Source organism: Nelumbo lutea, chromosome 6, assembly GCF_056320005.1.
Source record: "Nelumbo lutea isolate HS-2025 chromosome 6, American lotus-T2T, whole genome shotgun sequence".
NCBI classification, from domain to species: domain Eukaryota; kingdom Viridiplantae; phylum Streptophyta; class Magnoliopsida; order Proteales; family Nelumbonaceae; genus Nelumbo; species Nelumbo lutea.
The window spans coordinates 27,031,495-27,057,486 of record NC_142689.1 but is presented as its reverse complement, the minus strand read 5'-3'; the positions used below and the strand labels follow the sequence as shown (position 1 = coordinate 27,057,486).

The window sequence follows — 25,992 nt, the reverse complement described above, 5'->3', positions numbered from 1 at the left end:
CGCTGTTTCCAACATGTCTCGTGGCACCAGTTATTAGTTTTTGGTACTCTGTTTGATAGCATAAAAATGGGAAAAGGGAAGCCCATATACTTTTAGGAGTACTCTGACACTTACCTCCTATGCGATCGATCTCTTTTGCCTTTGTTTGATTTTTGGGACAAGACTAAAACCTAATAACCCATTACAAAAGCGCCAATTATTAACACCAGATATATCCTCAACATCAGCTGGAGAATCACATGAAAACAGCAATGATGATTTTGTATCATAGCCATGCTAACTTATCAGCACACCTATTAGTAGGTTGACTATTTTAGATTAAATTGATAGTTTTTTGAGAATTTAGGTATTGCAGTGACACAGTTTATTTCCAAAATATAAGGTATTAATATGGAATTTTTCTGAAAATATAATAAAAATTGCATGATAATCAGGAGCCGGGCTTCAGTCGGCCTCTTTCAACCTTCCATTGAGAATATCAGCTGGAGGATCACAGCAAAAATTGCATGATAATCAGGCTGCTGTAAAAGGTATTCAAATGGGCCCTGCACTGACCGAAGATGATCTTGATAATTAGGAGACTATCTAGGATTTCTTCAATAACACTTCAAAGTTCAAACTGTTTATGTACAAAAAGGTATATTTCCGTTGCCGGGACTCGAACCCAGGTCTCTCGGGTGAGAGCCGAGTATCCTAACCAACTAGACTACAACGGAAAGATACCTTTCGGTTCCAATAAGCTCTTAAAAACGGAACGTAGACACACAGTCGACAAATAATGTATTAGTGTTCTCAAGCCAGGTGTTAGATAAATGTCTGGATTTCTGCTATTATTTTTTTTAACAGGGGTTGCTGAATATCAATGGCTTATTAATTGGAATCCCATTTTTTTGGAACGAGTTGAAAGTGGGCATTATTGGTGAAGAGGAAGCAATAAATTGGGGTTGGATTGGGTCCATCCATTTGTACAAATTAGATGGACTAATAAGACATATTGAATTTGAACAGATTGGATGGACCAATAGAACATATTATTTTGGACCGGGTCTATCCATAATGAAATTATAATGGATTGGGCCAATATAACATATAAAATGTTAGAACATAGGTGTCAATGGACCAAGTTTGAGTTAAAACCAATCTAAATTAATAGGAACTTGAACAGATTGGATAGTCTCTGGACCAGTCCAAAATAATCATTAGACTAGATTGGACCAAGTCCATTTGTAATAGACTCACATTGGGCTGGACCGGATTGGACCAAATACAGTCCAATTGACACCCCTACTGCTGAGGGCCTGTTGCCATCTGATCCTTGGCCTTGGGACCAACAACCATGAACTATGTTGTCGCTTTGGTCAAACTGTCAATCTTAATACACATTCAAATACATACATATATATACATTAGGCATTCTTTTTTGCTAGAAGATTGAACAGAACTCTTAAAGACTCTTTGAGCAGTTAATAAAAATTTGTATATATAGATTTGGTTTGAGCGGACGGGATTGGGTTGGGTTGGAAAATGAACACCTTTTCTCTTGCAGGAAGAGCTATCCCTTCTAAACACATCCATAGGTACGATGCCACAGTATGTGATGAGAGCTTTTAGAATTCTAAAAACTGTAGTTAAGGATATTGACAGAAAACACAGAGAGAGTTCCTATGAAAGAACGGAAGGAAAATGAATAAGCAAAATCAAGTGGAATACGGTATGCAAAATGGAATCCAATGGTGGGTGGGGTATTAGAAATTTAGATTGGGTAAATACTGCTTGCATTGCTAAGTTAGGGTGGAAAACCCTTTCCAAGCCAAATAACTTATGGGTGCAAGTAGTTAGAAGTAAATATTTAAAATGTGAGGATATTTGAAATGTCGCCAAAAATCAAGAAAACATTTCATGGGCTTTTTTGTAGGGATGGCAATTTTTTTCATTTTTTCGATTCTTATGGAGATCAGTCGCGAATGGGGCAGGGATGGAGATGAATTTTCCCCTGCGGGGACGGAGATGGGGAAATTTTCATCCTCGTTAGTGGGGACAGGGAGAGCACTCCCCTCCCCACGGGGACCTTGATGCTCGCTCCATGGAATCCCCACTAATATATATGTATATATGTATGAATACGTTATATATGTACATATGTATACATACATTTATATATTAGTATTTTCAAAAATATGGTTGAATTTTTTCTAATAGGATCGTAAATTTTAATTATTTTGTTTTTATGTTTTTAAATAAAATAAAAAATAAAAATAAAATGATTAACATTATAAAAAATCACAGGAATAAGAATCCCCGCGAAGATGAGGATAACCTTGTCTCCATTAGCGGGGACAGGGATGGGGAGGGGCTCCCCATCCCCGCCCTACGCGGTTGCCATTCCTGCTTTCTTGGAGGGAGATCCTTAAAGTTAGGGATGCATTAAGAAAGGGTGTTGGATGGATAGTGGGAAATTGGAAATCCATCAATTTTGAGGATGATTACCGGAAAATAGGGTTGTTCACAGGTCAGGTTGGGTCGATTTATTGAGATTTTTCCAACTAACATGACCTGGTCAGGTTACCTAAAATTGAAACTGAAATTGACCATGTGTTAAGAAAAACCGATCTAGTCTGTTTGAATTGAATTGGGTCAGTTTGAGTTGGTTTCGGCTCTAAGTTCAACTATGGTAATAAATTGAAATTTCAAATTTTTGATTCGTGAGAGTCAAATTGTATTAGAGATTGTGCTTGAGTTGAGGGGCTAAGGGGGGAGGACCAAGTTAAAATAGAAGTTATCAAGAAAATAGACTGTCAAACTGTATTAGAGAAAAAATACTGAAATTTGTATATTTCAAGAAATCTTTTAATCTAAGTAAAAGAGGACACATAATTCTAATTGTAATTGGTTGCCTATTTGGTGTAAAAGGCCATAGAAACTAGGATCCTTTGTATATTTCAAGAAACCTTCTAATCTAAGTAAAAGAGGACACTTAATTCTAATTGTAATTGGTTGCCTATTTGGTGTAAAAGACCATATAAACTAGGATCATTTGATTCTTTTCTTTAAACTTTTTCAAAAAAATTCATTGTTTAGTTGTCTTATAATACTTGTCATTAATGTCATTCATAACTAGAAGACTATAAATTAAGTTATGTTGTAATTAGGATAGAGACAATTTAGTTAAATAGGAACTAAATAGGTTGTAACTACTAACTAAGAGCTAACTACTAAGTTGGTTCGGTTTCAGCTTTTACACATTAAAACTGAAATCGATTTGAACCATCAGTTTATGATTTTTTACAACCCGAAACCGACCGATGCTGAAAAAAACCCAGCCGACTCAGGTTGGGTCCGTCCAACTTGGTCAGGTTGGGTGTTCTTATGAACAGCCCTACTGGAAAAGATCCGGGCCATCCCATCCCATCGACAAAAGAGGAAGACAAATTGATTTGGAGGATACACCGCCCCAAAATAATAACTTCTTGCCAAAAGAACAATTTATTCCGTTGCTGGGACTCGAACCGGGTCTCTCGGGTGAGAGCCGAGTATCCTAACCAACTAGAGTACCACGAATTATAAGTTTGTTTTCTTTTCTTTCCATAAAACAAATATTCAATGCCATACATATACTATTTTGAGATGGATAATCGTGGTAAAGTTGAAAATATGTTTCTTTCCTCCAGAATTTTCAATTGGCTCTTTCCTTCTCTCCCGTTGTAACATTTTGACTAGGAAACTTCTAATTGTTAAATACTTTGATCTATATAATTGAAAAGTGAAAACCATTAGGAAAAGCTGAATCGTTTATGTGGTTTAGATTTTGCAGAAATTGTGGGATAAGTGTGCACCATGCACCGCAAATCAATTACCGACCACTTCGAACTTTTTGGAAATTAGACTTAATCGGATTGGATTTGGATTGAAATTAACATATATATAAGTGGTATACCCACACTGAGCTTGGGCTTAATTGGAGTTTCGGATTGGGTTTTGATTGAGATCAACACATGTTGAATCCCATTCATTGACATTGTAGCATTGAAATTAAGGGAGTGTTCTGTAACGTAGATGAGAAATTGGGTGGTGTGTTTTTATCCACATCACACTCCAACAGAATAGTTGTTCTGTATCATGGACAAAAGTGTGTGTACTGATCCATATCACACCTTAATGGGTGTTTTGCAAGGTGTGGCACATTTCTGACCACATCTTGTGTTTGACTCTATACACCTCAAATACAACATGTGAGATTATCTATGCCATTAATCATTAAAACACAATATTTTGTTTTTTAGTAATATATATAATAGAAAAAATTAATAAATTACAAAAAAGTTAATAATTAAAAAAATATTAATAATATTTAATAACAAATAATGATATCAATATTAACTAAAAATTGTAATAATAATTTAAAATTAATTATTAATATTAATAAAATAATGTTAACAATAATTAACAATATTAATAATAATATTTATAATATTTGATAATAATTAATAATATTGTTACTAATTACTAATAATTAACCATGATTAATAACATTCAAAACTTATTAATTAATAAAAATATTATTAATAATATTACTAATATTGTTTTATGAAGTTATTGACACTTTGACACTACTACTATTTATTTATGTAAAATAATAAATAATAAAATATACATTTATCCAATTGAATGTTATTACTTTTCCATGGTTTTGAAAACCGGACCGGATCAGATGGTCAGACTAGAAAAACTGGGAACCGGTCAGGTCAACGATTAAAATGTTGATTTGGTCAACAAACTGCTGGCTCGGGTGGTTGAACCTTTCAAACTGTTTAACGGTTTTAACGGTTTTTATTTTTTTATTTTTTTTGTCAAAACGGGATGACCATTCAGTTCGAACGGTCAGACTGGAAAAACCGGGAACCAATCAGGTGACCGATTCTGTTTTTCGCCAAAATCAGATTTTGGTCATAAAATGTTGATTTGGTCAGCAAACCGTTGACTTGGGAGGTTGAACCGTCAAGGTTCTACAAGCACATTGGGTGAATTTATACCCATTTTTTTTACTTTTTTTTTATTTTTTTTCAAAACCGGTTCAGGGGGGCTGGTTTAGGGCTCCTCCACCCCCTGAACCAGTCAGAGCCCCAATGCACCCACTATAGGGGCATATCGGAGAGGTCCTAGAATGATACGTATCATCCGCGACGGGCCGATACGTGTTGACACTTTGAACCTTGCTCGAACCGTTCAATGGTTTTGACCATTTTTTATTTTTTATTTTTTCTGTTAGAACGGGTCGACGGTTTGGTTCGAACGGTCAGACCGAAAAAACTAGGAATTAGTAAGGTGACCGGTTCTGTTTTTTGCCAAAATCGAATTTTGGCAAAGAAAACGTTGATTTGGTCAACAAACCATTGACCCAGGCGGTTGAATCGTTCAAACCGTTCAACAATTTTGACCGCTTTTTATCTTTTTTATTTTTTCTGTCAGAACGGGCTGACCATTCAATGTATTGACAAGATAACATTGTTTCAATCCCAAATAAACATCTGTGATAAAAAAAAAAAATCTAGATGAACATCTATTCAAATAGTTGATGAACAGATGTTCAATGAACTAGGGTAACTTTGACTGGTATTGGCCACCTTCTTCCTGCGGCAAGGCAGACTGATGGGAGAGCAAGAGTTACAATGCTTTCCTAAAAAAAAAGAGCTACAACAATAATATTTATTAGGATGGAATAATGGTGCAAAGTAGGGAATCAAGGCTTTAGAGTTTTTTACTGTTGTGTGGAGTATTCCACGTTCTTACCCGTGGAAGAGCTTTTGCAATATAGTGTGGACTGTTCCACTAGATGTTGTGGTTCGGTCCACACCATACTGAACCGAACGATGAAAATGACTATAATATGTTTTGAAACGCAATATATCATGGATAACCACGATACCGAACACCACCTAAGTCTTTGTATATATAGCTAGGTTTGGTTGAGCAGTACTCCATATGGGACGTGTTGGATTCTATGTTTCTTCTCATTTTAGTTAGGGTGGGTAGGCCTCGATCTGAAATTCCATCCAAACCAGACTTGTTGACATCCTTGGATGTCAGGATTAATCGCTTTTGTAGATTAATGGAGGTCTGTAGAATTTTGTGGAATAAGTGGTAGATGCAATGAAAAGAGGAGCCTTAGATATCTACAAAACTTGTGTGCAAAACTCAGTTAAGTGCAATTTGGTTCTAGTGATGTTTGAAAAGCAAAAAAAAAAAACAAAGAAAATTTATAATTTTTTATTTTTTTTCTGATATTTAAATATAGAGAATGTTGTTCCAACGTATGAATGTTGGGTTCTGTGAAATGACAGTTAAAAAAGTTTGTCAATGAGTAGAAGAACATTTGATATTAACAAAACATAGAAAATGGTTAAAAATAATAAGCATATTAAAAAATTAATAAATAACAAATAACTAGTAATTATTAAATTATTAATAATTTATAAATTAATATATTAATCAGTAATGTATATCAACAATTATGAATTAAGCAATTAGCATAACCGAACTAAGCCTAGCTTATTCATCATTCTGATTGCTTGTACACCACAAAATTTAGCAGCTCCAGACCCTAAAACAAATCTATACTACTAATGAAAGAGCGAATAGTCATATTTTCTGGACTTCTCGTTAGACATTTTTATATCTTATTTAAGCAACATACAACGGGCATAAAAAAGTGTATATATATTCTTTATTCTCACTCCAAAAACTGCCCACTTATAACAGTTAAGAAATTTTCCACTTATAACTGTTAAAAAACTGTCCACTTATAACTATTCAAAAACTGTCTGAATTGTAAATAGTTTTGTCTTGGAGATACTTTCATGTGCAAATGCATGTACATGTTTACTAGTAAAATATAAAGGGACAGTGGGGCACCATTAAACACCACTCGTTCTTTCGACCACATCAGGGGTAAGGGTGTCAATGGATCGATTTTGGATTAGACTCGTGCAAATAAAAATTAATTTGGATAGATTTGACAAATCAACAAGACATATTGAATTGGACCAGTCCATACTTAATGACCCAAAGTATTTATTGGATTGGACCTGGTCCATCCATAATGAATTTATATTGGATTGGGTTGGATTGGATTGAACCAATATCTAGTCCATTGATAGAGGATAGGAATATAGGTGTGAATGGACCATTTTGGGTTAGAATTTGAACATATCTCTAAACATTGAATTGGAATGGTCCAAAATGATCCCAAATATTCATTGGATTGATTTGGACCTGGTGCATTTGTAATATCGGACTCACATTAGACTGAATCAGATTAACCAAATCCAGTCCACTTGACACCCCTAATAAGAGGGTCACATATACAATATTGATCCCTGGTTTGGGGAGGGTGAACTGATGGATCTAACCTAGCATTTTCTTTTATGAAGTAGTTGCTCTCGGCCTTTGTCAATAAATAAATAAAGAAGAGAAAAAGTAGCTGCTGTTAGACTTGAAATTCAACATTTAAAGAAAATTAAGAGAATGTGTGATTTTTTTGTGTGTGTTTTATGCAGGTGGTACTTGGCTAAAATGTTTTGGATTTTGACAAGTAATATTCTTTGGGTTTGAAAGAAAAAAGAGAGAACAGCTTACGGTTGCTTTTGATGACATATATAACATATGCAATCATGTATTGACCTCCAATCCTTAGTGAAGAAGAGACTTATCTCTTCTCTCCCATAATTGAAATGACAAACCACATAAACCTTGTTTTTTATTGTATTTTTTTTTTACATTTTCTATCTAGTGTTCTTTGTCATGATTTTACATCAAAGGATAACATTTGAAGCTAATAAATATACCTAAAAAAAGGCTTTTGGAACATTTCAAAATTGGTGGGAATGCTTCAATAAACAGCTTCTGAACTTATTTAAAAAAGCTTACTTTTGAGCTCTTGCTTGGAAAGGCTTAAGGTTTGGTTGAGTTACTTTATTTAAATTGCTTTAAAGAAACTTTTAAGGGGCATTCTTTTTTTTTTTTTGAGAGGGGGAAAGTTGGTCAATGGGATTTTGGTTTCCATTGACCAAGGATCCCATGTTCTTTTTTTAGATTTATATGGGGACTAGGGAAAATTTATTTTCCTAGGTATCACCTAGGTGGGTAAATAACTTTCCCACCTAGGGGGAAAGTTGCCAACACTTGAATGGAACAAAAAAATGCCCTTTTTTAATAATAGATTTTTATGGATAAAATGGTCATTGCCTTATTTACATGAGAAATAAAAGAACACGGGGAAATGCACTTACCCAAGTAAGTGTTTTACAAGAAAAACTTACCTAGGTAACTGTAGAAAGAACTATACCGCCATTAGAATGTTAATAAATCTGATGGAGGACGATTTGACCCAACCTATGAAACAGTGACACATGGACAGTGACTCAGCACGAGTGACATTGTAGCTCACAAAAGGAGGAGCTCACCCCAACACGAGCTCTGGGTTCCCCGAGCTACCTTTGAAGGGATACTCCGAGGCAACTTTAGCTCGCAAGCTAGGGAAACTAGCTCACTCGAGCTCCCAACCAAACAAGTCAAATGAGTCGCGTGAGCACTCCTCATGAAGCTTCTATTTGATAGGCCGTACCGATCAGACTGCGCCGCGTCCCTTACTGACGGCACAGTCCCTGTCATTTCAACAGTTTGCATCCATGTCTCTCAGCAGGCGGAGGCGTGCTTGCCACTTTGGAGACGTATCACTCACCCGGGCGAGAAGTACGTCACAACGGCCACCTGCGCAGCCCTGGCAGGTAACGGCTGTGGCAAGAGCCCAGTGGCGGTTATGCTCGACCTGACATGAACGCCCCTATAAAAGCTCTCAGGGCAGAAAAGAAACGGTTTTTTGAGACTTTTAATCTCTCTAATATAGTGATAACACGCTATCTACACTCTTAGCCTTCGTCTTCTCCTTGCTTCTCCTACAGAGTACTAACTTAAGCATCAGAGTGTTCCCGCCGGGTAAACCCCCGGGGACTCTTCTTCTTCTTCTTCGTCTCAGGTATCTTCCGGGAGCCAGGTGAGTGCCAGCTAAGAGTGACCAGATCGCGCTACATCAAAATCCAACTATGAAGTGCTCGTCATGAAATATTGAGCAATTAACCAAATTAAAACATTAATTATATTTATAAATAATAAATTTAAAAATTATTAAAAATATTATAATAAACAATTTAAGAATGGGTTTCAAACAGTTAAAAAAAGAGTTTTGAGGCAGGTGTGTTGCACCGAATCATTTATCCATTTTGTCCACACCATGAACAGGTCCCAACCACGAGATAATGACAAAGACGAGAAAATGCTCTATGGATCGTCCCTGTCTATATTATATTGTGGACGAGGATGGTTCATGTAGGGGTGGATTCTAGTCGAGCTGAGCCGAATATTTGGCTATTCGAGCTTGGCTCGCTAAAATTGTATTAGGCTCGAGCTGACTTGAGCTCAAGTTCGTCTTTGTTCAAAGCTCATAAGTTTGAGTTTGGCTCGGCTTGAGCTTAACTCCAAGACAAGTTTTTTTTTTCTACAAAATAAAAATTATACATATAAAAATATTTTTTATTTTATATATAAAAAATTAAGAATTATAAAAGTCTTTTATTATCATGCATATAAAAAATAAAAAGTAAACATATAAAAATGTTTTTATTTTACATACAAAAATAAGAATTGTAAAAATTATTTACTATTATACATAAAAAAAATATTATATATAAAATACTATTATATATAATTAAAATTATTTATTATATCTATGTATATGTATATGCATGTATGTTTGAATGCATATAATAAAAAATTATTTATTTATTATATTAGGCTCGATTAAGCTTGCGAGCCTCACGAGTTGAGTTTCAGTAGACTCAAGATCGGTTCAATTAGCAAACTAGCCTATATATCAAGCTCAAGCTTGTTTTGAAGCTCAGCTTAAACTTAGCCAAACTGAGCTTTTCAAGAACCGAGCTCAAATAACTCGTGAAAAGCTCAGCTTGTGACCACCCCTAAATGAAACTAAACGCTACCTTATTGGTATGCAAAACAGCCATGTGACAACCATGTCATGCTTACATCCAAAAATCATATGTTTTGAAATTGGCATGTCTAAAGGGGAGATTTCTGCTCGTTCTTGTACCATGTATCAAATCTTGATTCCATGAAAATTAATGGAATGCAATCCCGCTTGCTTTTCATTCTAGAACCAGCTAAAACCCAAATGCAACCACAAACAAAACAAGCCCTTAATTTGGTGGATGCAAATGACATGCTTGTCCATATACTCATTTGGAAGGTTTGAATGTTAGGGGCTAGCTTTTAGCTTTCTAAGGTGGGCGTATACCAACACCTTATAAGTGAATATGTGGAGAGCTCAAATTGGTTGTTATTCATTTGAATTTTGAAGGATTGTTATGGATTTAGAGGTGAGAAAATGGTTATGAAATTTGGAACCAATCTTGGATTGGCGTTGAATTGACCCTACCTGATCTATTTTTGGGTAGGGTCTGGTTTCAAATTCTTGAAACTGACCCCCACCTAGACTGGTTCTAGGGTTAGGGGTTTATCCTACCTAAACCGACCCGATGAACTAGCCTTGGTGGAATCTACCTTGAAATAAACTCCAAAATACTTTTGGGGATGTGAAGATTTGAACCTAAGCACTCATGGTTACAAAGGCCATGGTCTCACTTGATCATTAAGTTACTTTAGGTGATTTGATCATTTGTTTCTGATGAGGGGTAATTTGATCATCCAATGACTTCATGACACGTGGCATCTCAGAACATTTGGGTGACACCTTGGTATTACATAAGCATATCACCTCAGAAACTTTATAATTGCATTAGTAATATTTCTGCCACTCTGGTAGACTAAACTACAAACAGCTAGGTGGGACCTCAATGCGGGGTATTTTGGTCACCCCATGCAACTATCGACATATGGATGCTACTAGCAACACAACTTCCAAATCAGCAAGACAGCTCGACAAACCAACACGTGGCAATCAATACTTGGTATGCAGCCGAGCTAGGGTGAGCTCGGCCTGCCGAGCTCGTCCAAAACCGTTTCACATGCTGCACCCTCACAAACACCGTTACCGCGACCATAGGAACAACTCATCGAACCGTACACCAATGCCAAGCAAACGCAAAATAAACCTTTTTAGACATAAAATATAACAAAAATTATAACAGAACCAGGAGGCCATTATATATAATATTAATTATATAATAAAAGTAAAGACCGGTCCCAATTCAATTATCAATCAAGATAAAAAAAAACTATGGAATCACAATCGGTATAATTGGTTTGCTCGGTTTGGTTCTGTAGGTGACCCGATTCACTGACAGCTTTAGGAGGAAGAGGAAATACAAGGGGATATTATTAAATAAATGGAAAAGGTTATTGATGGAAGGGAGGCTTGGTGAAAGAGGGATGGGCAATTATAACACTAGTATGGGCATGGGCGTATTTGCGATGCAAATAAAGCTAGCTAGAGAATCAGGGTTCCAAAATAAACCCTATAAATTGGTGAATGGTGAGCAAGCACTACCTTATTACTAACCGGTACGTATTCTCTCACCTCACCCATCGTTCTCAAAACACTAAAATCGTTTTAGTATTAGCTAGCCTTCAATATGCTAGATCTCCTTGGATCTTGAGAGTTGAGGTGGAAGGTTGTTCTGCTTCTAAGATATCTTCTGTAGTCCTCCTGCTCCTTCTAACTCGATCTCTTCCCGTCCAATGTCAATACCAGTTGCTGCACCGGAGCAAGACTGGATGATTCCCCTCATCATGGCTCATGAGAAGATGATCAACAGTACAACACCGACTTCATGTAACGCGACTGAGTATCCACAGTTGTATTTCCAGTCTCTTTCCTCCTACGCTAGAACCAGCCCCATACGTTTGGTTGAAGCAGCTCTCTCTGTAAGTCTGAAGGGCTCAGAGTCGTCTCTCTCTAAACACGGTCTTCAATCTGTCAAAAGCAGAATCCAATACCTCCAGAGAAGCATTTGGGACCTGTGCAGAGGTGATGTCTATGGGCTATGGCTGTGGACGAGCTTCGACAGTCTCTGTGGCAGATAGAAGATGTCAATCTCACAGGTCCAGATCTGAACCCGAGAATAAGTATCGGAAAACACGGCAAGTGTGTGCGGGGATACGTGCTTAATTTTAAGCCTTCGATGGCACGGATGTAAAAAAAAAAAAAAAAGCAGCAGTATCCACAGAGTTTCCGAGCTCACTCTCAACGCCTTGGCGCTAACTGTTGAGAACATTCTCAAGTGAAGTCAACCACTAACCACTGTTCACTGCTCACGGTCGTCCAACTCCGATTCCAATATGTTAATACTATATTTTAAAGCACAGAAATTCATGGGAAAAAATTAATTATTCCGTTGCCGGGATTCGAACCCGGGTCTTTCGGGTGAGAGCTGAGTATCCTAACCAACTAGACTACAACGGAATGACGCTTACACGCCTCCTAATATTTAATCTAGAAAAGTTTAAACTAAGAAATACATCCACCATTTTACTGACCACTTCGAACTTGGTGGAAAGGGGCCCAAAAGCATTAATAAAGGTCTGAAGATGCCACCAGAGAACAAGGATGCCAATAGATTGGGCTAAGTGGTAGACCCACACTGAACTTGGGTTTAATCGGAATTCTGGATTGGGTTTTGATTAAGACTGAGACGTATTGAATCTTCGTTGACATTATGGTTTGGAAATATTTGGATATATAGGTTTGGTTGAGCACTCTATATGGGACGGGTTGGGTTGGATTCCATAATTTTTCTCATTTTAGTCAGATTAGTTAAGGTTCAGTCTAAAATTACGATTTTATTCAAGTCTGAATAAACCATTTATCTGAGTAAATGCATCAACTTCCAGAATGTCGGGATTAATCGCTTTTGTACATTAATGGAGGTCTGTAGAATTTCCATCTCTTGTGGATTAAGTGGGTAGGTGCAATAAAAGGAGGAGCTTAATTAGATATGCTGCAATTTATGATATACTATTAATCAGTGTGCAATAGGTGTTGTGAAAGGCAGTTAAGTGCTGTTTGGTTGTAGTAATGCTTGAAAAGCAAAACACCTCTGACAAAAGCATTGTGAAAACTTATAATTTTCGTTTTCTTTGTATCTGAATATAGCGAATATTGCTGTAACCTATGAATGTTGGATTCTATGAAATGATATCAACAATTTTGCCAATGAGGAGAAGAATATTTGATAATTATAGAATAACCAATTAATAACAGAAATGGTTAAAATAATAAATATATTTAAAAAACTAATAAATAACTAATAATTAGTAATTATTAAATTATTACTAATTTATAAATTAATATATTAATCAGCAATGTATCAACAAATATGAATTTAAGGGACACCATTAAACATTACTCGTTTTTTCAACCACATCATGGGATCACATTTATACAAGGGGCATTAGACAATGTTGAGCCCCTGTTTTTGGGAGGGTGAACTGATAGATCTAACCTAGCATTTCTTGTATGAAATAGCTGCTCTTAGACTTTTTTTTTGGTAATACTCTTAGACTTCAACCTCAACATTCAAACAATAGAGAAAGTGTGATTTTTTGGTATTGTGTTTTTATGAAAGTATACTTGGCTAAAATGAGTTTTAAATTTTTGACAAATAAGAGTCATTTGTTACAATAAGTTTTAACAATCATCTATTCCCATTTGGTCCATTTGTTAAAATGAGTTTTAACAATGAATTTTCTTTGAAGAGTGTTTTTCATGTTCCTACTCTTATAAAGAATTTGTTTTTTGTAAGTAAATTTATCAAGATAATGATTTGAATTTTGAGTTTCACCCAGATTTCTTAGTCTTAAAGGACCATATGGGGAGAATTTTACATAGAAGACCCAGTACAGATGGACTCTACTAGTTTCTAGGGATAGTTTGACACAAGATAGATGTCTTGGAAGCTCTTGTGGGCAAGAAAGCTTCTTTGGAAGAATGACACCATTGACTTGGTCATGCTTTTTTAAAAATTGTTAAAAATATTAATTCTAAGTTTGGATTACAATATTCAATATCTTTTAGTCATTTTTTTTTATTTGTGTGTGTGGGGTGTGTCAAATGAGTAAAGCCCATTGTTTAAGTTTGCCTTTGTGTGAGGTGTGTCAAATGGTGACCTGCTCCAGTTTTGCCTAATAAAGAATATTGATTTTATGTTATATTCATTGATGCCTATTCCAAATTTTCATGGATTTATCTTCTTGAAAAGAAATCGGACGTGTTTAATATTTTTCTTAAATTTAAATGTCATGTGGAAACTTTATTTTCTACTAAAATCAAGATGTCCCAAAGTAATTGGGGTGATGAATTTCGTAGTCTTTCTCGCTATGTAGATGCTTAAGGTATTACTCATTGCCTTATGTGAGCTTCGAGAAGCTCATGATTGGCTCAAAAAAATAGAGTTGCCACCCATTTTTTAGAGGAAATGACCATCATTTTTAGATTTGAAAAATTCAATTTAAGTCTTTGATAGTGACTTCATTCTCCATGGAAAAGACACACAACTAAAAAATTTCAGGTCCCAAGGATTGGGAGAGGGAATGTATTAGGCACCTCTACCTCCAAACTGTTGTTTCAGCCCAATACGAGAGTTGTTCAGGCTTAATTTCTTTTAAAAAACTAATAAACACAACTGCTAGAATTTATGAAAACAGAAGAAACATGCTCTCAACTTCTCCTGAGACCGACTTTGATGTGATATTATCAAGTCCTAGGTACTAATTTCCCTAAGACCCTTGCATCTTTGCCTTTATAATCAGTCTAGAAGAAGTCAAGAACAATGATTTTCCATGGTCTCAGAACTTTAAGCAAGTAAGGATGAGATAGAATGATTACAGACTTACCTTTCATATGTACCTTGTTAAATGTTTTCCAACAGCTAAAGATGAGATAGAATGAAGTTTAAATGGATTCTTGAGCTAGAGAGTACTTCTGGTTGCAACAACTTCCGCTTGAAATTGGAGGATGCGAGTTTGAATCTAAGGTTTAGAGTACCTCCAAATTTCGGGTGAACATGAGGTAGTATATGGCCTAGGAGGAAACTCTCTTCTCTCTTCCCCATCTCTCCCTCTAGGGGCCTCTTTCAGGTTTCCTCCTCTCTCATTTTCTCTCTCTGTCTCTGTCTCTTTCTCTCTCTCTCTCTCTCTCTCTGGGGGTCTCCCTTAGGTTTCCTGCCTCTTCTACCCTTTTGAGCTCGAATTGGATCAGTATTTATAGAGAAAGGGAGGGGGATTAGGTTTGATTTCGCTCAATTACAGTGTTTGGAATTCAACAGAGATTTTTCACACAAATAGACAAAGATTTTTCAAAGAAATAAATGTTCAATCAAGCTTTCCTATTTGGTGAAACATTTTATTTGATTTGGGGGTGGTTTCATGGGTTTTATGTATCCAATGGGAGCTTGGGGCATGCCAATCATGACAGTTTCATATGTGGGGATGTTTGTGGCAAAAATTGTAAATTTGATAAACTTTTAAATGCTATTTTGTCTTTTCCTAGTTTTAAGTAGGGATATCTTGGGGTTTTTGGGCCTTTTGGGTATATTAGACTCTATTTCATTGGTCCAAGTATTCTAATGAGTCGAGAATGGGTCTGACAATAGCTCTCACCCTTTTGAGGCTTCAGATTGGAACGAATGGCATGCCAATTTAATCTGGTGTGTCGAAATTATATCTTTCTAGTTTAATGATCAAACGGATGAATATGGTCATGAAATTTGGGATACGGGGATTTTTTGGGTCTTTAAATACACTGGTGAGGTCAGATTGGAGAAATTGGATTCGAATGATGGAGATCTATAGTTGACAAGTTTGGATAAACAAGATTTGCTGAAATAGAATATTTGTTTGATAAAGGGTCAAACAGGGGGATTTTGGGATGAAAATTAGTGTGTAGGCAATTTGATTGTCCCAAATTTGATGGAGGTGATGGATCTTTGATCATAAGTGTAGATTGACTAATTTAGTTCAAATCATGATCTTAGCTTATGGTTTTCCAGTAAACAAGAGTGTCTGAAATGGAATCTTATTTTCTCAACAGTCAAAGGTGTTTGGTCATGAAATTTGACGTGCTATGGTTTTTTGGGTATCCAAATACAATGGTAAGGGCTGATTAGTCATGAAATCGGGATGACGGATGATAAGCTTTAATTAATGAGATTTGTTGAAATCGAATTTAGGCTTTGGGGGGTCAAACGGGGAAATTGTGCGCTATAATTTGGTAGGTAGGCATGGATTAGGGTGAGGAGTTAAGTGGGTGGTTCTGATCTAAGAAATATTTGGTCGATCTTGGTAATCGTTCAGGGCCATCCGAATGTGGTCTTGATATTTTTACAGTTGGTTGTCATAAATTTGTGTTGAGATTCGCTTGTTGTTTGTTTCCTAGTGCTTTTGAGGTGATGGATATGTTGGATTTGATTTTGGAAGAATTGGAATTTGGATATCGCATAGATCGGGGCCGCTAAAAAGTAAATTGGTGTGATGAATGGTGGATTTTTGTAGTTTAGTCATGAAAGTTGATACGTAACTAAGTTGTAGTTTTTCAAGTTTGGGGATGATGTTTGATGGAAAGTTTCAAATTAAGTTGTTTGTTTTTCCAAGTATTTTGGGCCTAGGAGGAGGGTACGAAGAGGTAGGGTGAAGGGACCGAGCAAAAATTGGATACTGACACCTTAGATGTCCTCATACACATGAACAAAATAGTAGTGTTGAACGAAAGCATCATCATGTTATTGAGTCCACATTATCTTTATTGGCGTCCTCATTTTTTCCTTAGTCCTTATAAGCAGACACAGCTAAGACTATCACTTTTCTCATTAATCGACTGCCCACTCTGGGTCTTGGTAATCTCTCTCCTTATGAAAAATTATTTGGAAAACCCCTTGATTATTCTTTGTTGAAAGTGTTTGGTTGGATGTGTTATCCCCTTCTTCGGCCCTATAATAAGCATAACGTGGATTTTTGCACTACTCCGTACACATTCATTGGTTACAGTACCTGTTACAAAGGGTATTGCCTCTACAGTCCTACTATGGGAAAAGAAATTATTGCTCGACATGTCATTTTTTATGATGGCTCATTCCAGGGGTCTTATAGTCATTGTCGCATTCTACCTCTTCTGACTCCACTAGTGTGGTTCTTCCTCCTCTAGGCTCCATTGATTCAACTTCTTGTTTGGCTCCTGCAGTTCATGAGGTACCCCCTCTCCTTTACCTTCTATTGAGGTTACTTATGAGGAATTTGTTTCTTCTTTTCCTAACTCAAAGTAGATAGTTTCACAAGGTTTGACCCCTTACCAGTTCAGCGCACTAGGGCTCTTCAGGACCTGTTGAACACCATTCCAATTGTCAATCTTCTTCCTACGCACACTCATTCCATGGAAACAAGGTCGATGACATCTCGTTTAGCTCGTGCATTAACAACCACTCACAATCCTTTGCCATTTGCATTGTTTCATGATATTGTTAATCATGAAGTTGAGTTATCCTATGCTCAAGCCTCTAAGTATGCTCAATGGCATTCAGCTATGGCTATTGAATTTCATGCCTTAGTACAGAATGGTGCTTGGGAGTTGGTCCCATATGACTTGTTTATGAATGTTATTGGTCCCAAGTGGGTTTTCAAAATCAAACACAAGTTGGATGGCTTGATTGATTGTTGGAGTTGACTTCACAGCATCAGTCCTGTGGTCAAACCCACTACTATTCGTACTATTCTCCCTCTAGCAGTGTCTCATGATTGGGATATTTGACAGTTGGATGTTCACAATGCCTTTTTAAATGGGTTTATTACAGAAACTATATATATGTAACAACCAAAAGATTTTGAAGATAGAAACTATCTGAATCATTTTTGTAGGCTTCACAAGGCTCTCTATAGTCTCAAATAAGCCCCTTGGGCCTGGTTCTCTCGTTTGAGTTATTGGCTTTACGATCTTGGCTTTCAAAGTTCGTAGTGTGATACTTCCTTGCCTATCTATACTAAGGATTAGATATCCATCTACGTACTTGTCCACATTGATGATGTTATTGTAATCGGGTCCTCATGTCTCTTGTCTCATTGGTGACCTGTCCCAGTCCTTTGCTTTCAAAGTTTGGGGGCTCTACATTATTTTCTTGGTGTTGAATCTGATTGGGATGCCATGGGGCTATTTTTCTCTCAGTGCAAATATATTTTGGACCTCTTGTTGAATACTAATCTTGTTGCCACTAAACCTGTTTCTAGTCCAATGGTCGCCACCTCTCGACTTTCTAAATTTCAAGGTGAGCCTCTGTATGACCCTACTCAATATCGCAGTGTTGTGAGAGCACTTCAATATGTCACTCTCACACGTCTAGATGTGGCTTTTGTTGTTAACAAAGCCTGTCAATTTTTACGTGCCCAACTGAGGAACTATTGATTATGGGCTGCACTTCACTACACATTCCTCAGGGTCGTTGGTTGCTTTCTCTGATGCTAGCTGGGCCGGCTACTAGATGATCACTGCCCTACAATTGCCCGTTCAATTATGGAGGCTGAGTTTCGGGCATTGGGTAATGCTACTAGCCTACTACAGAGCTAATGTGGCTTCAGTCACCTCTCTCTGATCTGGGTATTGTTCCCCCATCTTCTCTTGTGATCTATTGTGGTAATATTGGAGCTACGTGTCTTGTAGTTCATCCCATCTTTCATGTTCGTACCGAACACATTGAAGTTGATTTTTATTTTTTATGGGATCTTATTTAAAAAAAAAAACTTTGATGGTTTGATATCTTCCCACTTAAGATCAAATTGTCAATATTTTCACAAAGCCTCTCTCTTCTCAACAGTTTGAGTGGCTTCGATCCAAGCTTAATTTGCTTCCATCCCATTTTCGTTTGAAGGGGCGTATTGAGGAATCGACCATCTCCAACTCTCCTATTAAAGATAGAGTGGTTACTATAGGAAGACCCACTAGATTAAAGAGGAAACTTCCTCCTTAAGAAATTACTTAGTTGGGCTATTGCCTTGTTTACACGTTTCTATCTTTGTATTTATCTTCCAAATTTATTATGTCTTTCTCTTCTCTAAGTTTTAATTGAATGAGATTCAAATTCTGCCCAACCAAAAAGTTGGATCGAAATATTCTATTCCAATTCCGATTCTAGTGTTTTTTGCTTCAACAGTAGAATCAATTTAAATTAAAGCATATGAACCAGCTTAAATCAAAGGTCAGTAAGTCATTTGAAGGGTTGTTTGCTTCAACCTCTCTATCTGATTAATATATAGCTTATTCAGAGCACTTCAAATAAAGAATATGAACCAGCTTAACTCAATCTTTATCTCAGTCCATCCAAACAGGTGTCCTTGATTCAAAGAAATTGATAACGACTCGGGCTGGCAAAAGCAACCAATTGTAGGAATCAGTATCCAAAATCTTATCCAATTAAGAGCAAATTAAAACCAAAAACATTACTTTCATTTATTTATTTATTGTACGGTATTCGAGTTATTTTAGTTGAGTTTTACTTAAAAATATAAATATTTAGATATTTATAAATATTTTTAAAATCAGACCGAATCAGATGGTCGGACTGGAAAAACTGGAAACCAACTCTTAACCAATTTTATTTTACTCCAAAGTACTTTTTGTTCAAAACCAGTTGATTTTTTAATTTTTGGCCAAAAATGATTCATGAGGGGGTTGAATCGTTAACCCAAATAACATTTTTTAACCTTTTTTAAATTTAATTTTTTTTTTATTAGAACGAATTATCTGTTCAGTCCGAAGGTTCGAATTATTCCATCCAGTAACTGAATGCAGAACGGTTCTTTATCCCGTTCGATTTGAAAAATCTTGATTTTATCAATTAATTTGATGATGATTTATGAGAGTCCATGCGGTCCATGTCAACCATTCATGGTGACTGCTGGGATGACCATGACCTTTTAAGAATCAAGAGAAACTTGGTCGGTTGCATGTTTACATCATTCTGCGTTCTGCTATGTATTCACCCAATTATTAAGGAGGATATCTTTGGCTGTTTGGGAGTTTCCTCCACATGACACGTTACCCTATTCAATATTCAATTCCTTAGGTGTCTTTTTTCACTGGATCGAATACACAGTTTCATAACGGTCCGGGCTAATGCTAGGCTGTACCTTTAGCTATTTATGACTTCATTCCATGCCTATTCAATACTGGGGTGCAAGTAACATGTTGAGCTGACACAAACAAAATATTGGTGAATTTTAATTTAATAAGAGATTAAATTCAATGGGTTTGATTGGTCAATTACATAAGAAATTGTACATATACAATTGATTGAAATTTTAATTTTTCTCTTGCAAAATCAGTTTTTAAATTGTTCCACATTGAAAAATTATAAGTTTTATTTTCATTATTTTAATAGGAGCTGATTTACACTCCTTAGAAAATAGTAGAAGAGAGTATAAGGGTTTGATACTGCACAACGCATGTGCACGCGTGTGCGTGCGTATGTACAACGCAATGAGATGCTTTTTAAACAATTATTAACTGTTAACTACTTTTTAAACAGTCACAATGTTTGAATTTGTGACTATTCAAGGTGTCTTGTCTGAATCAGCACCTACCTTTTCTTCATACCTCTTCATAAACTATTTAAGGAGCATGAATCAGACTTAAAGAATACACATTTTTTGAAATCCACATTCTCTTTCTCTCTCAGTCTGGTCTATTATAGTCTCACAATAGGTTTCTTCGGAGATTTTTCAACTTTGCTTGTTGTCGATTCTCGCCCAATGCTCTGTTGTATCCTGGGAACGGATTTGCCTGTAACCCAAAATTCAATGAAACTGAGTGAGGGCAAATAACATTTTAAAGACGGTGTCTTCAGACGCGCCTCAGAGCTTCTCCTCCAAAGTTACAGTGACCCCATTTTGCCAACAGAGGCATTGCTTTGTAAGTGAGTGAGACGCAACTGATTAGCCCCCAGTCTGAAATGGGTTCTACAATGATGATTTGCCTCCGGAACGAGTCCGGATCTCCTGCCCATGTGAACCCTGCCCATGTTTATCACAGTTATACATAGAGAACTTCTCATCCTATGCATAGTATTATGCAGGGGAGATGTTCCCAATTTACAAAGGGGTGATGTATTGTGGATAGGCATGGGCAGGGTTCTCGTGGGTAGGAGATCTGGTGTCCTCCGGAACCAATACCCATGGTCAATATTCATCGGTTCTGCCCGGTTCTTTGTACAGTTTGCACTGTACACCACGACACGTAGGAATAGAATGCTATTGTGAACAACCATTGTGTTCTGTGTACAGTTTGCACTCTTCAAATGTGTTGAAGTGTGTTTTCAAACGCAATATACCGTGAACAACAACAATACTGAACACCACCTTGATCTCCGAACCACAATATCTCGTGGAACAGTTCACACTATATCGCAAAATCTCTTCCACGGGTAAGAATCGTGGATTGCTCCACTCAATGGTGAAAAACTCCAAGAACCATTGCTTCCCTACTTCGCATCATTATTCCATCCTAATAAATATTAGGGCAAATTTCTTGAAGCATCTTATGGTTTAACTAAGTGATTAAGTCTACCTTTACTGTTACATATTATCTTAAATACTAACAGAATAAAACAAAATGTCAAATTTATCCTCCACTTTTATTCAAATTTTCAAAATAAAACCGAATTGTTACAAAATTTGAAAAAATGAGAAAACCGATCGATTTCAGGGACCGTGATACCAACTATTGTTTATGCCACATTTCCTCTCTCCCTTCTGTATGCCGACCATATCGGTCTACAACATAGGGTTTTTGAACAGAGATCTCTCCAAGCCAATCTCTATATTTGGTTTTCACTTATCGTTTGTCATTGGAATCTGCGTTGGAGTATTTGTATCACATCTTGTTGCCGGAGATCTCTAAAGTCAAAGCTCGATCTCCACATCAACCACACCCCATCCAGGGAGATTCATCTGGATCAGCGACCGGTGCCACCTGTCGTTCCCTTACATGCCCATCCCCAATTTGAAGTAAAAATCTAAAGGTACGCAGCATGTGTACCTAACACCAATATTTAGCATTCCCTTTGCCAACTCATTTGTTATTTGTCATCATATGTGTCATCAGATGCCTTGTCTAATTAATTGATGAAATTTGAGTGATGGGATTGATTAGTTTAGGTGGTAGACGTTTGAATATGAATTCTGCCAAAGGCCCCAGTTCGTCTTTCTCTCCTCTGCTGTCTCCCCTCTCCTCCCTCTCATTCAATTGATCATACTACTACCATGGCGTTCAACTCTGATCTCTCTCTTGAGTACTTGCTGCTGGAGGAGAAGGAGAAATGGGCGGACACGATTTGCTTGGAGGGGAAGTACTACTTTGAAGGATACTGGTTGGAGATCGTTGGGAATCTGAACAACATAACTGACATCTACGTAGGAATGGAGAAATGAAGAAAGAGATACGATGGTTGAGAAGGTGACATGCTATGAAGGTGATGGAGCACTATGCACTGGTGGGGAAGTTGTTTCTGAAGGATTCTGGGAACAGGAGGGGAAGTCGGAGACAGTTCTAAAAGCAAAATAGTGAGTCGTTCCGGTTTTCAGTCGGAGGAAGAGAGTCCATCAAATCCATCGAAGTGGATGTTTTCCGGGAAGAGCTTGTTCGAGGAGGAACACGCCCGTGTTCAGGCTCGTCCAACTTCGTTTGTCGTAGATCAAATCCGTCCACCCGTGGACCACCATGTTGTACTCCTTGTGCCTCTCCAACGGTGGCTTGAACTCCATGTCCGTGAACACCTAAAAGGGGTCTCCGAACAAAGTATATGCCATTTTGAAAGCTTTAGGGGAATAGCTGATGGAGGAATGATTCTTATTTGAAACTCTTATTCTCTGAATAGGAACTCTCGGTGAAACTCTCACTTATCGATTCAGACCTTCTCTTTCTGCCTCTTTTTATACGAGAAGATAAGTTAATTCGTCACTCTTCTTCTTCGGACCTCTCTCGGTGGAACCTGTTTCATCCCCTTGCTTAAATCGAAAAATCAACCAAATACGACCCAATAAGTCATTTGGCCGACTAATATACGTGAAGGACAATCATTCGAATTCTGAATAGAGGTAAAAGGGTATTTCAGGATTTTTCAAAAAAATATCAGCCACGTGATGTGATATGTGACGGCAGAAGAGGTTTTAGATAATTATAAAAAATAGTAAGGACATTTAAAGACCATAAAGACCATATGTAAACAGTATTGGTAGAGTTATTCAATTAATATTCAATTAACTAAACCATAAGGGTACTTTATTAAATTTGTCCTAAATATTATTGTTGTAGCTCTTTTTTTGTGGAAAATATTGTAGCTCTTGCTCTCCCATCAGTCTACCTTGCCGTCGGAAGAAGGTGGCCAACACCGGTCAAAGTTACCTGAGTTCATCAACTATTTGAACAGATGTTCATCTTGATTTTTTTTTTATCAAAGATGTTTATCATTCAATACATTGAACGAATAACTCGTTTTGACAAAAAAAATATAAAAATAAAAGCGGTCAAAACCGTAGAACGGTTCAACCGCCTGAGTCAACGGTTTGTTGACCAAATTAGTATTTTTTGGCCAAAATTCGTTTTGGGCGATTGTTCACAGTTCATAGTTTTTTGGTCTGACCGTTTGAATCGAATGGTCGACCCATTTTGACAGAAAAATAAAAAATAAAAAAAAATAACAGTCAAAATTGTTGAATGGTTCAAGCAAGGTTCAAAGTGTTGACACGTACCGGCTCGTGTCAACCGATACATATCTTTCCAAGAACTCTATGATACACCCCTATAGTGAGTGTATCAGGGGTCTAACCGATTCAAGGGGTGGAGGAGCCCTAAATTGGCCCCCTTGAACCAGTTTTGAAAAAAAAAAAAAAAACGCAAAAAAAAAGGTATCGATTCGCCCAACACACCCTTACTGGCATATCGAGCGTATTGATATCTTGAACCTTGACGGTTCATTCGCTTGGGTCAGCGGTTTGCTGACCAAATCAACGTTTTTTTTGCCCAAATTCGATTTTGGCAAAAAACAGAACCGGTCACCTGACCGGTTCTCAATTTTCTAATCCAACAGTTCAAACAGAACGATCGGCCCGCTCTGACAGAAAAAATAAAAAAAATAAAAAACAGTCAAAACCATTGAACGGTTCGAACGGTTCAACTGCCCGGGTCAGCGGTTTGTTGACCAAATCAACATTTTTTTTGCTAAAATCCGATTTTGGTAAAAAACAGGACCGGTCACCTGACCGGTTCCTTGTTTTTCCAGTCTGACCATCTGGTGCAGTCTTGTTTTGAAAATCATGGAAAAAGTAATAACATTTAATTGGATAAATGTATATTTTATTATTTATTATTTTACATAAATAAATAATAGAAATGTCAAATTGCTAATAACTTCACAAAACAATACTAGTAATATTATTAGTAATATTTTTATTAATTAATAAGTTTTGAACATTATTTTTTATTAATATTATGAATCATTGTTAATTATTGGTAATTAGTAACAATATCATTAATTATTATCAAATAATATAAATATTATTATTAATATTTTTAATTATTGTTAACATTATTTTATTAATCGTTAATTATTAATATTATTTTACTAATAATTATTTTTTACTTTTTATTACTAATTTTAGTTAATATTAATATCATTATTTGTTATTAAATATTATTGTTAGTATTATTAATTATTATTAACATTATTTTTATTAATTGTTTTTTTTTGCAATTTATTAATGTTTTTTATTATATATATTACTAAAAATAAAACCTTGTTTTTTAATGATTAACGACAGAGATAATCTCATATGTTGTAGTTGATATGCATGAAATCAAACACAAGATGTGAATAGAAATGTGTCACACCTTGCAAAACACCTATTTAGGCGAGGTATGAATCAATACACACATTTTTGTCCATTGTACAAAACAACTATCCTGTTAGGGTGTGGTGTTTTTCATCCACACCACACCACACCTACCTATGATGTGGATGAAAATACACCACCCAATTTCTTATCTACGTTATAGAACACTCCCCAAATGATCACTCGAGCCAAAGTATAGGATGCTGATCAGGAATTTTCCCTGTTGATTATTTATTCTATAATGAAAAAGGAAGATTGTAAATGATAGAAATCTAAGACAGCTAGCAAAGAGGTTTTCTGAAGAGGACAGCTAGCAAAAAGATTTTTTGAAGAGCTAACATTGAGAGCATGTGTACGTACGCCACTTCCTCGAGTTTTATTTATAGACTCCCATTTTTGAATGTTGCATGATAAGTTAGAGCTCCGAAATAGTAAGGATATCCCTATTCCTCCGCTTAGAACATTGGGGACTTCCTCCTATCTAAGATAAAGCACATGTCCCTGTAGTTGAGATATTTTCTCTCTATTAATAACTACTGCTTTTAATGGACCACTTCAAAATAGATAAATCAAAACAAAATTTTATTTTATAAGAAAATAATAATAATTAAAAAACAAGGTATTGATAGTATGTACGTGTGATCTACATACAACAAAATATTCCATCAATCATGGTGGTTATTCCTGTTGGCCATAGGCCATTTGGTCCAAGAAAACAAAACACTAATGCTTTGTAAGGATAAGACGGGTTGATATCCGATGGAGATTGTCAAATACCTGTACGTTGTTCTGGTCAATGGCAGGTTCGTGCGGGTTAGGGTTAGGGATTGTCGTCGGCGGTTCGGCCCCACTAATATGGGCAATTTAAGAATGCCAGGCGGACATCAATTCCTCCATGAATTGCCAAATATCCATTCTGTTCATCCATCTTTCATGTGATAATTGCGTGAACTCAGACAGCATGGTTTGAGTCCTAACTTACCCTATAAAAAGGCTAAGTGGGTACACCATTTCTTTTCATTCCACCCCAATCCCATTCAT

At 36.5% G+C, this 25,992-nt stretch overlaps 2 non-coding genes across 2 annotated transcripts; both read right to left on the bottom strand.

Annotated features, from left to right (window-relative positions):
• Positions 1–643: 643 nt before the first annotated feature.
• Positions 644–716, bottom strand: TRNAE-CUC (transfer RNA glutamic acid (anticodon CUC)). Its single transcript has one exon. It is a non-coding gene; the product is annotated as a tRNA-Glu (tRNA).
• Positions 717–12,417: 11,701 nt separating this feature from the next.
• TRNAE-CUC (transfer RNA glutamic acid (anticodon CUC)) lies at positions 12,418–12,490 on the bottom strand. The gene has a single exon. It is a non-coding gene; the product is annotated as a tRNA-Glu (tRNA).
• Positions 12,491–25,992: the final 13,502 nt, after the last annotated feature.